At 40.9% G+C, this 13,869-nt stretch overlaps 1 long non-coding RNA gene across 4 annotated transcripts in view; it reads right to left on the minus strand.

Moving 5' to 3' along the window:
* LOC114015726 (uncharacterized) overlaps positions 1 to 11,311 on the minus strand; it is a 158,698-nt gene extending 147,387 nt beyond the window's left edge. For all 4 annotated transcript variants that reach the window (XR_003559808.2, XR_003559810.2, XR_003559809.2 and 1 more), the window contains exons 1-2: positions 8,987 to 11,311; positions 5,957 to 6,037 (exon numbers count right to left, since the gene is read on the minus strand). This is a non-coding gene — a long non-coding RNA (uncharacterized LOC114015726). The remainder of the gene's footprint in view (positions 1 to 5,956; positions 6,038 to 8,986) is intronic.
* Positions 11,312 to 13,869: the final 2,558 nt, after the last annotated feature.

Here is a 13,869-nt window from a genome sequence, read left to right on the forward strand (position 1 = left end):
GTAGTGAGAAGCAATCTTTGCTTTAGACTTTTGTGGTTCCTTGTGGGTTGGATGCATCTGGTGCGTACCTGGAACCACAGCTTTTGGTTCTGTTTCTTCCAAAGGATTTCAAATGTGGATCACACACACCAGAATTACCCTTTAAGATGAACCAGCATGCAGTAAATAAGGGCAACCAGTTCTGCTTTAAAAGCACACTACTGCTCAGAAACAAAGCGATACAGTAGATGCGCTCAATGTTTGTTTAAGGCCATTGTATCTCTACAATGGTTTGTGGATCAATTCTCAACTACAGTGAAGACTGAATCTTGACAGAAGATGAAGACAAATCTTTGTGATCAAAGTGAAGGCAAATCTTTGATGCATTCTGAAGCTGTACTCCCCTAGGACAATCTGGTTTACAGATAGCAGGACAAGGAACTTGTAATAGGAGTTCACAGTGTTCTTCCTAGGGCATCTGCCTGGAAAACAGGCTTCAAGAGATCAGGAGACTGCTGCATGACTTTCCAGGAAATGTTGCTTCCCTTTTGAAATGCCTTGTCTACCACAGGAATCACATTAACAATACCGACACTCTTATCTATCCTTTAAAAAACGAGTTTTCCCAGAAGGAAGATAATAAAATAAAACCAGTAAAAGCTTAAAAAACAAAACAAAACCAACACCACCAAGGAATTATTAGTCTATTAGCTCTGTCTATGCTACATAGATACATACCAGTGAGAAATTTTATTAATGCTATTTATGCTACATGTAAAGTGCTCAAGTAGCAGTGTATTTACTGTCATGAAAAACTGCTGAAAGCAATGGATGTTTCCATTTTCATTTAAATCAAAAGTCTCCATGTGTAGTGTCACTTCATAAAACCAAAGTTCTAGAGAGACCATATTTAAAAGATGCATAAATGTGGCACCTCATGGAAACGGAAATATTTTATAGTTGTTTTATTGTTACAAAATTTTGATCTTTATGTTAACATTTATAAATATAAAAATGTGATTCTTTTTTACCAGTATGACTAAGAAATTAGTGTTTCATTGTCAAAAGCCCAGGGACTGAAGGTTTCTCAGAATTTCTACTACACACAAGGAATCAACACCCAAGAATATAACTGTGTCACAGGAAAACCAAAGCTGAATGAATATTGCAAGTGCAGAGCTTCTGGCAGGAGGATTACACAGCAGAGGGAGCAGTTGCCCTGAGTCACTTTTTTTCCTTCCAGCATTAGCACTGCTGTAGCTGCAAATTATTCTAAGATGAGTTTGTAGATCAGCACAGTAGTTTCTATTAGACCAAACACGATAGCTGAAAAAAAAGCCTTCAAGAACAGCAATCCTTTCTGAGTATAGCTGAGTACATACTGCGAACAAGAACTCTGTGTTTACTTAAGATAGGCATGGGTAAAGCATCCAAGAGAAAAAGCAGCCTGGTACCTGTGAAGGAGGAACCTTGTGTGTTTCTGTGAAAGAAAAACAGATAATTGCTGGCGTGAAACAGTGGGAGTTTGTGGGAGGGAAGATTATCATTCCCTATAAAAACAGTATCTCCACTGAGCCTATGGTTTACGGTAACAATTCTAGTTCCTAAGATTGTCCATAGAAAGTATTTTGAGAACAAGGGATAAGAAATCAGGGGTGAACCAACTGTGTATGTGTGTGTTCTTCACTAGTTGTCTGTGAGAGTTTATTCTGGTACGTGGTCATTGCTTAGTTTGACATATGAATTTTCCAGAACACCATTTGGTGCAAAGGATGAACAAGGTTACATTCTTGGCAGTGAAAATGCAGCAGCTAGAGACGTGGAAGATCAACTCAGGGGAATATTACTCTTTCTAAGAGACAGGAAGACACTCCAATACAGAACATACCCAGAAAAAGTGCAGCACGTTTCACAGCACTGTGATTACAGAACCTGCAAGAGAAAAATGTGCCCCATGCCTTACACAATGAGGTCACTGCAACGCAAATCTCTTGTAGCTCACACTATTCCCACATGAGTATGGTGAAATCAGCAATAAGATGAGAGTAGGTGGACACACTCCATTATTTTTATTAATATCTGAAAGCAACACTTACTCTCATTACATTTTTTAAATCTTTACCTTTCTAAAAGAGATAAAATACAGCAAGTTTTCTGTTTGCAGTCTTCTGCTTATCAGACTATATAGTCATATACATTTAGTTAGACCAAGTGTTACTCTTGGTTATCTTTTCTCCTACACCCTTTAATTCTTTCAACATAATAAAATTAAACATTTCAGCCTTTCCTTCACTATCTAGTCAGATCAGTTACAGCACTTAAACCTGAGAAAAGGATCTTTGCTCAGCACGGGTCCCAAGAAGAGCTACTCAGTCGTCTGTGAAATAACTCATCAGTTTATGATTAAAAAACATATCCAAATTATTTTCAAAAAACCAAGAAAATTTAATCTATAAAAAGCTTCCAGAAGTCAATAATAGTAACATATAAGAACCAGTTTTATCATAACTACACCACCTGAAGGTAACCTCCACCCATTTTAGAGACCAGTGAGCTGACAGACGCTGCCTGCAGCATCAACTTCCTCTAAAGATCCACTTCTCAAGGTGGATGGCATCAGTGTCCTGGCCAAAAGCAGTGCATGTGCCTCCAAGTATGGCTACTACTTATACCTACCATGCAGGTGGCCGCATTCTCACTTGGCTATCCTGTCACACACAGCAAGGGTTCTAACTAGCAACAAGTAAAAAACAACGATACAGATTCAGCACAGAGACAGGCAAGAATCACCACAAAAAGTACAAATGGGTGACTGGCCAGCACCGTAGCCCAAATGACCAGTAACTCCACACAAACTAGTAAGGATCTGGCCCTTTGTAACAGCTGGTTTCAGGCCAAGGAAAAAAAAAAAACCAGACATCCATAGGGATGGCTGTGAATTGGCCACTCTCCATCCACAAACACAGAAAGCTGCTGCAGTTCAGCCCACAAGTGTTCTTGGAATCTGCTTGCTACAGCTTTAAAAAAGGTCAAATAGAAGGTGCTCAAAAAAATAGTTATGCTGTGATAGCTCTGGCTGCTTTAACGGGGCAGCCAGCTCTGCCTTGTGACAGACAGCTGGGAAATGCAGCTAGCAAGGGACTGATCTGTATCCACGGTTAAGCACTTGTGTTTCACACAAGCACATAAATTGTGCAACAGGAATTTAGGGGATGGAGCAGCTGCATTATGAGGAGAGATTTCTCTCCTTAATTTGGAGACATGCAGGCTGAAGGGGATACAACTGAGAATTGCAAAATCATGAAGGTGAGAGAAAAGTAAGCGCAGGAGTGTTACTTACCAAACCTTGCAATACTAGAAGTATTGGGCACTCACTCAAACTATGTGCAAAATTGGTTTAAAACAGACAAAAGCAATAACTTTCTTCTACAAACACAGCAAGTAGTGAATTTCTGTTCACGTGGGACTGACGAGGCTAATAATATCAGCAGGCTAGACAAAAAGAGCAGGCTATGCAAAAAGCATTGATTTATGGCCAGCACTTCCAAAACAGGTAAGGGAATGGGTACAAGTATACCTCCTAACGGTCCTAATCCAATGACTGTGGATGCTGGGAAAGAACGAGTGGAATGCACAACATGAAATGGTCAGGATCGCATTCTAGCCCTATGTAGTATTGTCTACTTACTATCCAAGGCAGAAATACTAGTCCAGGTGAGCCACAGGTCTGACACAATAAGGCATTTCTTACACTTTTGTGTATGAAGCCATGGCTGGAGAAAGGCTGTTGGCAACAGAGGCCTAAGAGCCCTGACTCACTGCAGGAAAAGGAACTGGTGTGGCTTCCCCTGTAATGGCTGTCATACCACATACCATACTTGAGAAATGTGTGCAGAAGTTATAATGCCACAGACATACATTTTGAAGTTGCATTTCCCAGCTGTCTGTCACAAGGCAGAGTTGGCTGCCCAATTAAAGTCAGAGCGATTACAGCATAACTATATTTTCGAGCACCTTCTATTTGATCTTCTGCATCCAAACAACTCACCTCACAGCTTCATAAAGGAGGTATTCAACAATGACAAGCCTGTCCCTTTCTCACAGTGTGAAAGCACAGAGTTTTAAAGGAAAGATCTGTCATTTGCTAGCATTCAAACACATGCTGGCTTCCTCTGAGCACAACAGATTTCACCTGTTTCCTTCCTTCTTTTAGACCCTGCAGCTGTGACGGATATGTTACTAACATGCATACCACATGTGCCACACATCCCTTTATCTTCCTCTCTCCATTTCTGCACCCCTGAAGAACCGAGAGGAAACAAAGCTGGCCAGAGTCATCTGGATGGATCCAAGGCACAAGCAAAGACTCATGAGACCTCACAAATGGACACAGCTACTGCTACTCCTAGGTATTAAATGCCACCTCTTTTCCCAGAATTTTCCATAGCTACATATGTATTTATATACTACACATCCCAAAAGCCTTCTGGAATAAAAAATACATCCCAGAAACCTTTCCTCAAGCCTGAGGAGATGTCTATTCCCATTCTCTCTGCAGCCTGCCAGGCTAGTGGGAAGGCACAACATTTTTTATTACTGAGATCTAAAAAAATATGACCATACAGCAGGTCATTTCTTAGCATTCCAAATTTAACCTAAAATCACAGTGTTGTATAACACCAGAAGCCAAGCACTACCCTGAAGCAATAAAGATTTTATCTAGCTCCTGCTTCGATGGGAACTAGACAGCTGAAATTTGTCCATAAGTGTTTGATAGCAAGACTGTTACACTGGCCCAGTAGCCTAGAAAATGAGTCCTTGGAAATTACAACAGGAAAGAACCTAGTAAAACCACCCATTTTCTTCTACCAGGCATCACACAGGTGTAAGCCATTCTGTACCCTTAGAGTGAATCCATTCAACAAGATTGCCTGAGCTAGCAGAGACCTGAGCTGGATGATGGAAGTCCAGCCCAGGACTAGGATCCTTGCCAGTGGAAGTCAACAGTGAACACTGTCAACTCTTCTAACATTGAGAGCAACAAATGAGAAAGTTAGGTTCTCAACATAAGAAAGCAGTTGATGTTTGCCAAGATCAGTTTTTTCCAAATACTTTTTCCTCACAAATGAGCTATTCATGAGATGACCTCCCTCCAACCCCTAAAAAAAAAAAATAATAATAAAAATAATAAACCCATATGATCCTAAAGTCATTCTGGTTGTGGGAAAGGAATAGCTATATAAAAATATTCCTAAAAACAAACAAACAATGAGACGGAAAGCAGAAACAGGATGACATTAGAACATGTTGAGAGTAACCAGGCCTCAGCATCAGACATCGAACTCACTCCTTGGTATCAGTCATCAAGCAACAAAGTTACTGCTTACCAGAGGCTGTCAGAACACATAAGGAGTTTCACTGATCAGAAATGATCTCTAAATTTCAAGTTTTATAAATTCTGAGTGAATCTCAGGCCATTTATTAGGAATTGCTTTACTTTTCATTGTCCCGAAGGAAAAAAAAAATGTAACTATGTACATTTTCATTACTAACCACTAGATTACATTTTCATTACTAACCACTAGATGTCACTCCTCCCATTTTGTTCTCACGTTTACGACATCGGCAACGTTTTTACCCGGGAAAAATGTTTTGGAGATGAGGCTTAGGTTCAGCAGCATTTCCAGTTGAAGAGGGTGCAAAATACAATCCTCATAGTTATAGGTACAGACTTATTAACTCTCCAATTAATTTCCAATTCAAACACTAACAATGTGAACACAGATGGAAAGCAACACCTCTCGAGCCTCTGCAGAGTCCATTATACTGATGGAGTGTGAGCCTTGAGCCCTGCAGTATATATTCCTTGTATGATACTCCCTTGGAAAAGTTATCTTTTTAGTTCACAGCCAACTAAAAAAAAAAAAAAATCAGCTCTTTGTACTACACCCTAACTTCTATGTAAACCCAACCTTACCTCCAAAATCTGCAGTAACAGGTTCTCTCCTCTGCGCGAATAGATCGCACTGTGCGGCATCAAGCACATTCAATACGATACCTACAAAAAATGTAATGCATTAGTGAATGCAAAGGTATCATTACTAGGAGATGAGCAGGTTTCAGCAAACCAGGGTAATAGTGAAGAACTGACTGTAAAATTCTTTAAGGATAAAGCTGGATTTGTTGTAATTTGGCTGGGATTCTCTTCAGAATACTTCCTGTGCATTGTTTTCTGGTCCTTACTTGGCATCCCAATGTGCCAACTTTCCTCTAAGCAAGGAGACATATATGGGAAGGGAGCAAAGACGAAAGACTGAGACATTGGCAAAATAAAAGCAGAGCTGTATTCAAGACCACTTTCATATTGGAGAGTGCATTTTCTTTTCTTAAGGGCCTATACACTTTAATTTCTGGGAAACAGACTGGAGAACGCAGCAGCCTCTCTGGTCTTTTTCTTATGCAACATGTAACTCGAGCTTGCAGAGGGTCAGTTTGGAGAAGGAAATGCTGCCGACTCCTACAACACTTTTCAAAAGGTTTTGTTCCATAAGCTTTTCCATTTTTCAGTCAGAGAATTGCTCCCCTCTCATGAGAAATTTTAACGGAACTCAATTTAAAAAGATTGCATTTAGAGGTTTTCAGCCATTCTCTACATTTAGTGTTGATGTTAACTCCTAAGGCAAAAGGTGGGACTTTGGCATCAGGAATACACTGCAGCAGCACCCACGAACACTCACGTTTCCTCACACTTCCCGTGCTTTCAGAGATGGGATAGAACACTACTGACTAATGCATTGTGCAAACAAGACAATGCTTCCACATTGAAGAGAGCACCAAAAAAATAACACCACCTTCTAAATAACACCATCTTCACGTTGTTAGTTATTAAGTTGGGCACAACAGGACTATGAATTACTAATGAGGTGGGGGGTGGACAGGGCAGGACAGAATCAAGAACCAGGAGATTAACACTGACAAAAAGGATGTACCATTTCTTAATAGAGATAAACCCATTTTTTAAATGAAACATTTCATTCATATTCTTCTAATACATTCCTCAATGCATAACAACTCCTTTCAGTCTATGACATAATAGGGCAGATCAGTGCATTCCTCCTCTAACCTCAATGAAGAAAAGCAAGATGGAAGTCCAATCCATCAACATTTTATTTGCATTTCCAATGGTGAAAAACAAATTAAGTGTTTCCTTAGCATAACTAATCCCATTCCAGCCAATGCTCTCCAGTCCCCAAAACCCATCTTGTTATAGGAATTAACCCACTTTCCAAAAAATATTTAAGAAGTCTTTCCAGATGCACGGAAATTTTATTCACTTACAATTTATGTAGCCTAGAAACAAAATTAAAGAAGGTTGGGTTGTTGCTTAGGAGAAAACTCACACTGAGTCCCTGCTCTGCCAGTGTCTTCCTGTGTGATCTTGGACAAGTCACTCAGGACAAGTTTACACCTCAGAGCAGAGCATGATGCAGAGCACTAAGCTGTGGTTTCCCAAGCCAGGAACCACAGATGGCACAGCACTGCTGTAGCAGCATGAACCAGAGTCAGCGCTGGTACATTCAGGTAGCATTGTATGGACGTGGCTCTAAACCAGTTACCTGGCTCACTCCCCTGAGCGTATTGCTCAAGGTCAGTGATCACACAGCCTGCTCAAGTGTCTTTTCACCCACAGTAAGAGCACGTACTTAGGTTTTCTATCTCATTTCTTCATTTGCAGAATGGGAAGAGTAGCACTTTCGTGTTTTGCAAGGATGCTGCAGGCATACAAACAAGAAAACTGGGGAAGCATGGACAGAACAGAGTACCAAAGAGGAGGGAATGCAACACAGATCTCCAAAACCCATTCAGCACTTGAAAGTTTCTTTGCTGAATAGCTTGATCCCAGGCTTCAGGTGGGGAGGGGATAAAAAAATCTATTACCGCTGAATGACAAAGTTAAAACTGGAAACACAAAAGACCAAACCATGAACAGAAAACTGCTCAGGACCAATGTGACTGAGAAAATAATCAAAAATTTCTTGAGGAAATACCTTTGCTTTTGGGAAATGCCAGTGTATTGAAATTTCTTGAAAAATATAAATTTCTGCTAAGAAAGGTTACTCAGGTTCAAGGAGAATTTTCTGATCAAAGCAAAAGGGAGAGATGCCAATTCCAGAATGTACTGATGATCTGCAGAGTCAATGATAAGACTTAAGTTCAAATCACATGCATGAGGCTTGGCACAGGGAATTGAACCTAAGGCTCCACATAAGTTCCTGACCTGGCTAGTGTGAGAGTAGTGTTTTTTGCATGTATAATTGAATGCTCATTCTGACCCATGTAAGAGAGACTCACATTATAGCCCAAGGTCAGCACACCTGTTTGGATGCAAGAAATGTATGTTTAAATTTCTATTTCACACAAAGCATTGCTGAGATTGGAAAGCAGTTCTTCCAAAAACCTAAATAAATACCCGGTGAGTGGTATATTCGTTATTCTGGTTCCAGTTAAATGTTTCAGAAGTGTCTGTTCTGTACCAGTGTAAAACAGGAAAAAGGTTTTATGGGATAGGAGCCTGTTTCCTCTCCACCTCTAGAAAAAATATCAGATAGACAGAAAGGAAATTAAGAATTTTATGATAGAAGAACTGTCTAGCTTTATGCTAAAGCTCACTGAAGAAGATAATGAACTTTAAAATCATGTACACGTTTTCAATTTATGTTCTACAATTTTTTTTCTAGTGTAACTTCAGGTTACTTCATGTCTCTTTAGCTCTCATATAGAAGAAAGCTCTGTTAACTCTTCTGTGACTTCTAAAACTGGAGTTTTCCACTCTTCAGAAAACGAAGCCCCATTTTTTTCCCCAGCTAAGCAGAATACTTTATACGCAGAATACTTTATACCTGTTAGCTGTTCAACTTCATTTCACTAAAGTTTGATGTGAAACCGTATCAGTCTATGGTCTTTCTCTGAAGGAGACAGCTGAACTTTAGAAAGCATTTCTACTTACAGCTCTTTCACTTGTCGCCCAGGTGTCATGATGCTTTTTCTGTTCCCTATTTGGATGAATAAATCTTCAGATGCCAGTTCTGCACACAACCCAAAACTCTAGCTTTTGGTCTCACACCCTGCCTCTAAGCTGGGGTGGCACAGAGCATGCAAGATGTTTACTTCCTTTCACAGCCCTGAAACTCCACACCCAAGCCCTTTCCAAGTCTCTTTCATCAAGCAAAGTTATTTTTAAGAACAGATTAGAAACTTCAAATAAAACAGTCCAATTGCAAAGTTCTGATCACCATCTATAGTTGTTCTTCTCATTCCAGCAAGTCTGAAACTTTCAGCCTTCTTGAGTCCCCTTGTGTGCATCTCCACGTGTTGGATGATGCATGGCTGGTCTAGCAACCATGTGACAATACAGAGAATGCCATGCCAAAGTGCGCTGGATTATGTGACAACTCAACAGGTCAACGATAAAGGAAGGTAAATGCAGAAGTTACATAAATATTTGCTGACATTTGATAACTTGACTGGATCTAAGTCTCCTCTCTCTTAGATCTGACCTATGCAGGAAAAGTAATCAGTATGACTGCACCCAAATGGGAAAATGTGCGGAGTCACTCTATCAGTCTCTGAGGACGTCATTCTTTGCTGCCCACAGAACAGGGCTATTCTGGCACTGCTAAGCCAATCAATCTCGCAGACAGACTAAAGGTTACATCAGCTTATCAATCAAATAACAGAAGCTTTGCTGTTATCTTCAGAGATAGTCCTGATTAGAAGCAAAACAAGAACAGAATTAGGGGCAAAGGTAGAATTCCTGCTCTGGGCAAAGATCTCCTGCAGCATATGCATGCTGCTCAGCAGTATATTGATCTCATCAGGGTTTTCTGCACAGCAGAGAATTTCATCGCACATAAAGACATTTGTATGAACAGGCTAAAGGCAGTTGCAAGCTGGAGAAAACTAAACACAAATAAAGGAAACTGCCAAGCCCACAGCAAGGGGGTTGGAACTAGTGGAAACTGTGCCTGCCCATGGCAGGGAGGTTGGAGCTAGATGACCTTTGAGGTCCCCTCCAACCCAAACAATTCTGTGATCCTATGAAACACCATACAAACAAAAACCACCACTTAACACGAGTTTTAACCCTCCATCTCTAACTGAAAGGTAGTTCACATAATGCGTAATAAAGATATTACAAAGAAACCTTTCTTTGTAATAAGAAAGCCACTTTCTAAAGCTCACTTTGTAAACCACACTGCTCTGATTCCATACAAATACACAATATTTCTCTCATTTAAGAACAGTAACTGGAATCCAAGAGGCTGTTTGTATGAGCAACGGTCATTCACGGAAACGAGTTGAGCTTACTTCACCACCAAGAGAGCCCTTCAAACCAGCAGAAACTCTCCCCACCTTCAGTGCTCATTTAGGCTATTGATTTTCATGCACAGAAGAAAGGACCTTAAGGTCATATAGGTTCTTCCCCTTCCTCCCAAGATCAGGATCAACTCTAATTAAATCATAGAATCATTTACGTTGGAATAGACCCTTAAGATTATCAAGACCAACTATAATAATTCCTGACTGATGGCAGATGAACAATGCTTGAAACTTTTCAATGATGTGCACTCCATATTTTGCTGAGACCATTTCTTCCAGTGTTTCACTATCCTTATGGGAAGTTTCTTCTAACATATAACCTGAATCTTTCTCATTACATTTTAAACACTTAATACTTCCTGTCCTACGTGCCCTAGAAGTGTAAGACCTACCTTTTTTCAGGGACCTTTTATATATCTAAAGACTGTACCCTCTCAGGCTTCTCTTCCCCTAGATTCAGCTCCCCCACTTATTCCACAGATAAAGCAAGATTCATGTAAATATGTTCATAGAGCATAAGTACTGTGAATCCAAATTAACACTATATCTCATGTAATGGGTTTGTATAGAGAATTTGTGACTAAAAAGCTATATAGGTTTCCTCCCCATCCCTTCACTGATGTATTGGGCTTGTGTGTCAAGGGTTTGGTAGCCGGGTGGCTACAGGAGTGGCTTCTGCAAGAAGCTGCTAGAAGCTTCCCCTGTGTCCAATGGAGCCAAAGCCAGCCAGCTCCAAGACAGATCTGCTGTTGGCCATGACCAAGCCCATCAGCAACAGTGGCAGCACCTCTGTGATAACATATTCTAAAAGGGGGAAAAAAACCCTGCACAATAATTTGCAGATGGAAAGAGGAGTGAGAATACGTGAGGGGAAACAACTCCGCAAACACCCAGGTCAGTGCAGAAGGAGAGGCAGGAGGTGCTCCAGGTGCTGGAGCAGAGATTCCCCTGCAGCCTGGAGTAAAGCCCATGGTGTGGCACGCTGGAGCAGGGGGATGCCCGAAGGAGGCTGTGACCCTGTGGGCACCCTGCACCGGAGCCTGCTCCTGGCAGGACCTGTGGCCCCATGGGGACAGAAGCCCCAGCTGCAGCAGGGTTGCTGGCAGGGCTTGTGGCCCCACAGGGGACCCATGCTGGAGCAGGCTGTTCCTGAAGAGCTCCCAATGGGAGGGACTTACACTGGAGCAGTTTGTGAAGAACTGCACCTCATGTGAAGGATTCATGTTGGAGAAGTTCACGGAGGACTGTCTCCCATGAGAGGGATGCCCTGCTGGAGCAGGGGAACAGTGTGAGGAGCCCTCCCCGAGGAGGAAGGAGCAGCAGAGGCAATGTGATGAACTGACTGCAACTCCTATTCCCCATCCCTCTGTGCTACTAGGGCGGAGAAGGCCAAGAAAATTGGACGTGAAGTTAAGCCCAGGAAGAAGGGAAGGGTGGGGGGAAAGTGTTTTTAAGTTTTGATTTTATTTCTCATTATCCTACTCTGATTTGAATGGCAATATATTAAGGTAATTTCCCCAAGCTGAGTCAATTTTGCCTGTGACGGTAATTGCTGAGTGATCTCAACTGAGCACAGCAGCTCTGCTAACTTGACAGCCAAAGCCATCCTGGACTCCACCATGACATCCCTCCCAGCCCGTTCCTTTCTGCAACGGGGCTCAACTGAACACTGCAGGGCCCAAACACAGTCAGGCAGCTGCAAACTTCAATTCCTGCTTCAGCTCCTCACCTCCGCTCGTTACTGCCACCAGCAGAGCCAAGCCTGGATGGAAATAGGTGAATCTGCTGGAAGTTTCCTACAGATTGCCTGCAGGTGCAGAAATCTGCTATCCATAAGAACACAGCTCTCAGGAGAAGAACCCTTAAAAACTATGTTGCAAGCTGTCAAGTGTGAAAGAGGCACAATTGCACAGTTCTGAAAATCAGTTTAGACAAACTACAGGTGCTTTTGAAAGAAGCATTCCAAACACACACAGAATTAAACAGGAATAATATGTAAAAAACACTGAAGGAAATTCAGTGGGTTTCGATAATAGCTTTGGAACTAAATAAACTGAGAAACAGGTTCACAAAGACACTGATTTGTCACATGAGGCTTTTCACTGCGCTCTTTGAGGAATACAGAAAGGGGAACGCACTCTGAAACAGTTACAGAAAAGGAAGTTAGCAGCACAGAGAAGCTTAGATCACAAAGAGTTAGGCCAAGATGGATAAAAAGATAGCACAACCCCTGCTCATGATCTAAGGAGCATTAAGGTTTGAAAAGACCTTTAAGATCATCAAGATCTTAAATGATGGGTTCCAGTTCACACCAAGAAAATGTATGTTAACCGAACTATGGAAATAGTGGCCTGAAATTGCCATCAGGAATGAGAAATTACTGGTGTTTTAATTGTTCCTATGCAAGTTCACAAAGACACTGCTTAAAGAATAGTCTGGTGCTTTTGAAGTTGTTTTTTTTTTAAAAAAAAAAAAAAGACAGCATACTAACAAATGATGGGCAGAATAAAAAAAAATGAACTATTAATCAAAATGTAAAAGAAATTATGACACAAAGTCAACACTACCACTCACTATCTACATTTACAGAAAGAAATTTTGGATCTTCTCCAGCAGAGGGGAAACTCCCAATTCACCCATAAGAGCTGGGGAGAGAATTTATTTTTCAAATGCTTTCTACACCACTTGAATACTTTTACCAAATATTTTATATCTTATGAAATAACTTCTTTGTTCACAGAATCTCTGACTTCATTTCAAACCTTTATCAATATTATTTGTTATTTCACTAACAGCAAATCTTAACTGTCTTAACAAAACATTCTCAGTTGTGATTCAGAGTGTCTGCACAGTCGTCCTCTACAGAGCACAAGTCAATGGAAGATTTATATTGTTATTAAACAAAAATTGAGTGGTATTCTGGTCCCTCATCATCCTAGCCACAATAATCTGCTGCTAGAAATCAGAGGCAGTGTTTAATGTCTATTACACAGCCTGCACCACAGGTAACAACATTCACAGACAAGGCAACACCAGCTGTGCAGAAGAGGTAGCAAAGTCCTTGTCCCCCACTGTCACCTCAGTTACGTTCAATCCCCACTGCAGGGACTGGCTCACTCTGCATGGCTGTGCTCTATTCTTTACCAGCTAAACAAAGTGTATTGCCATGTTATTACCTAAAAATACTGATCCTCCACTGCTGCCAAATTATTTGAAGTGATAGCCAGAAGGGAGGGACACTGCCTAATAATTAACTAATATAAACTCATGCAAAAATCCCCTGACAAGCCTTATTTTGAGGCCTGATGATGATTAACAGCTACATTTCCTCCAACAGAGATTTGAGACTGTATTGTAAGGCACTAAAGAGAAAAGGACTGCATTTCACTTCTACTATAAAACAGTATTTTTCATTTTTAGGAAAGAATAATTCTTAACATGTCAAAAAGGTCAACTAATCTTTACAAAAATCTGTGGCCACAAGCCAGCGTTATTAGCATTTCCCTCTTA

The sequence above is a fragment of the Falco cherrug genome, chromosome 7 (assembly GCF_023634085.1).
Source record: "Falco cherrug isolate bFalChe1 chromosome 7, bFalChe1.pri, whole genome shotgun sequence".
Lineage (NCBI taxonomy): Eukaryota > Metazoa > Chordata > Aves > Falconiformes > Falconidae > Falco > Falco cherrug.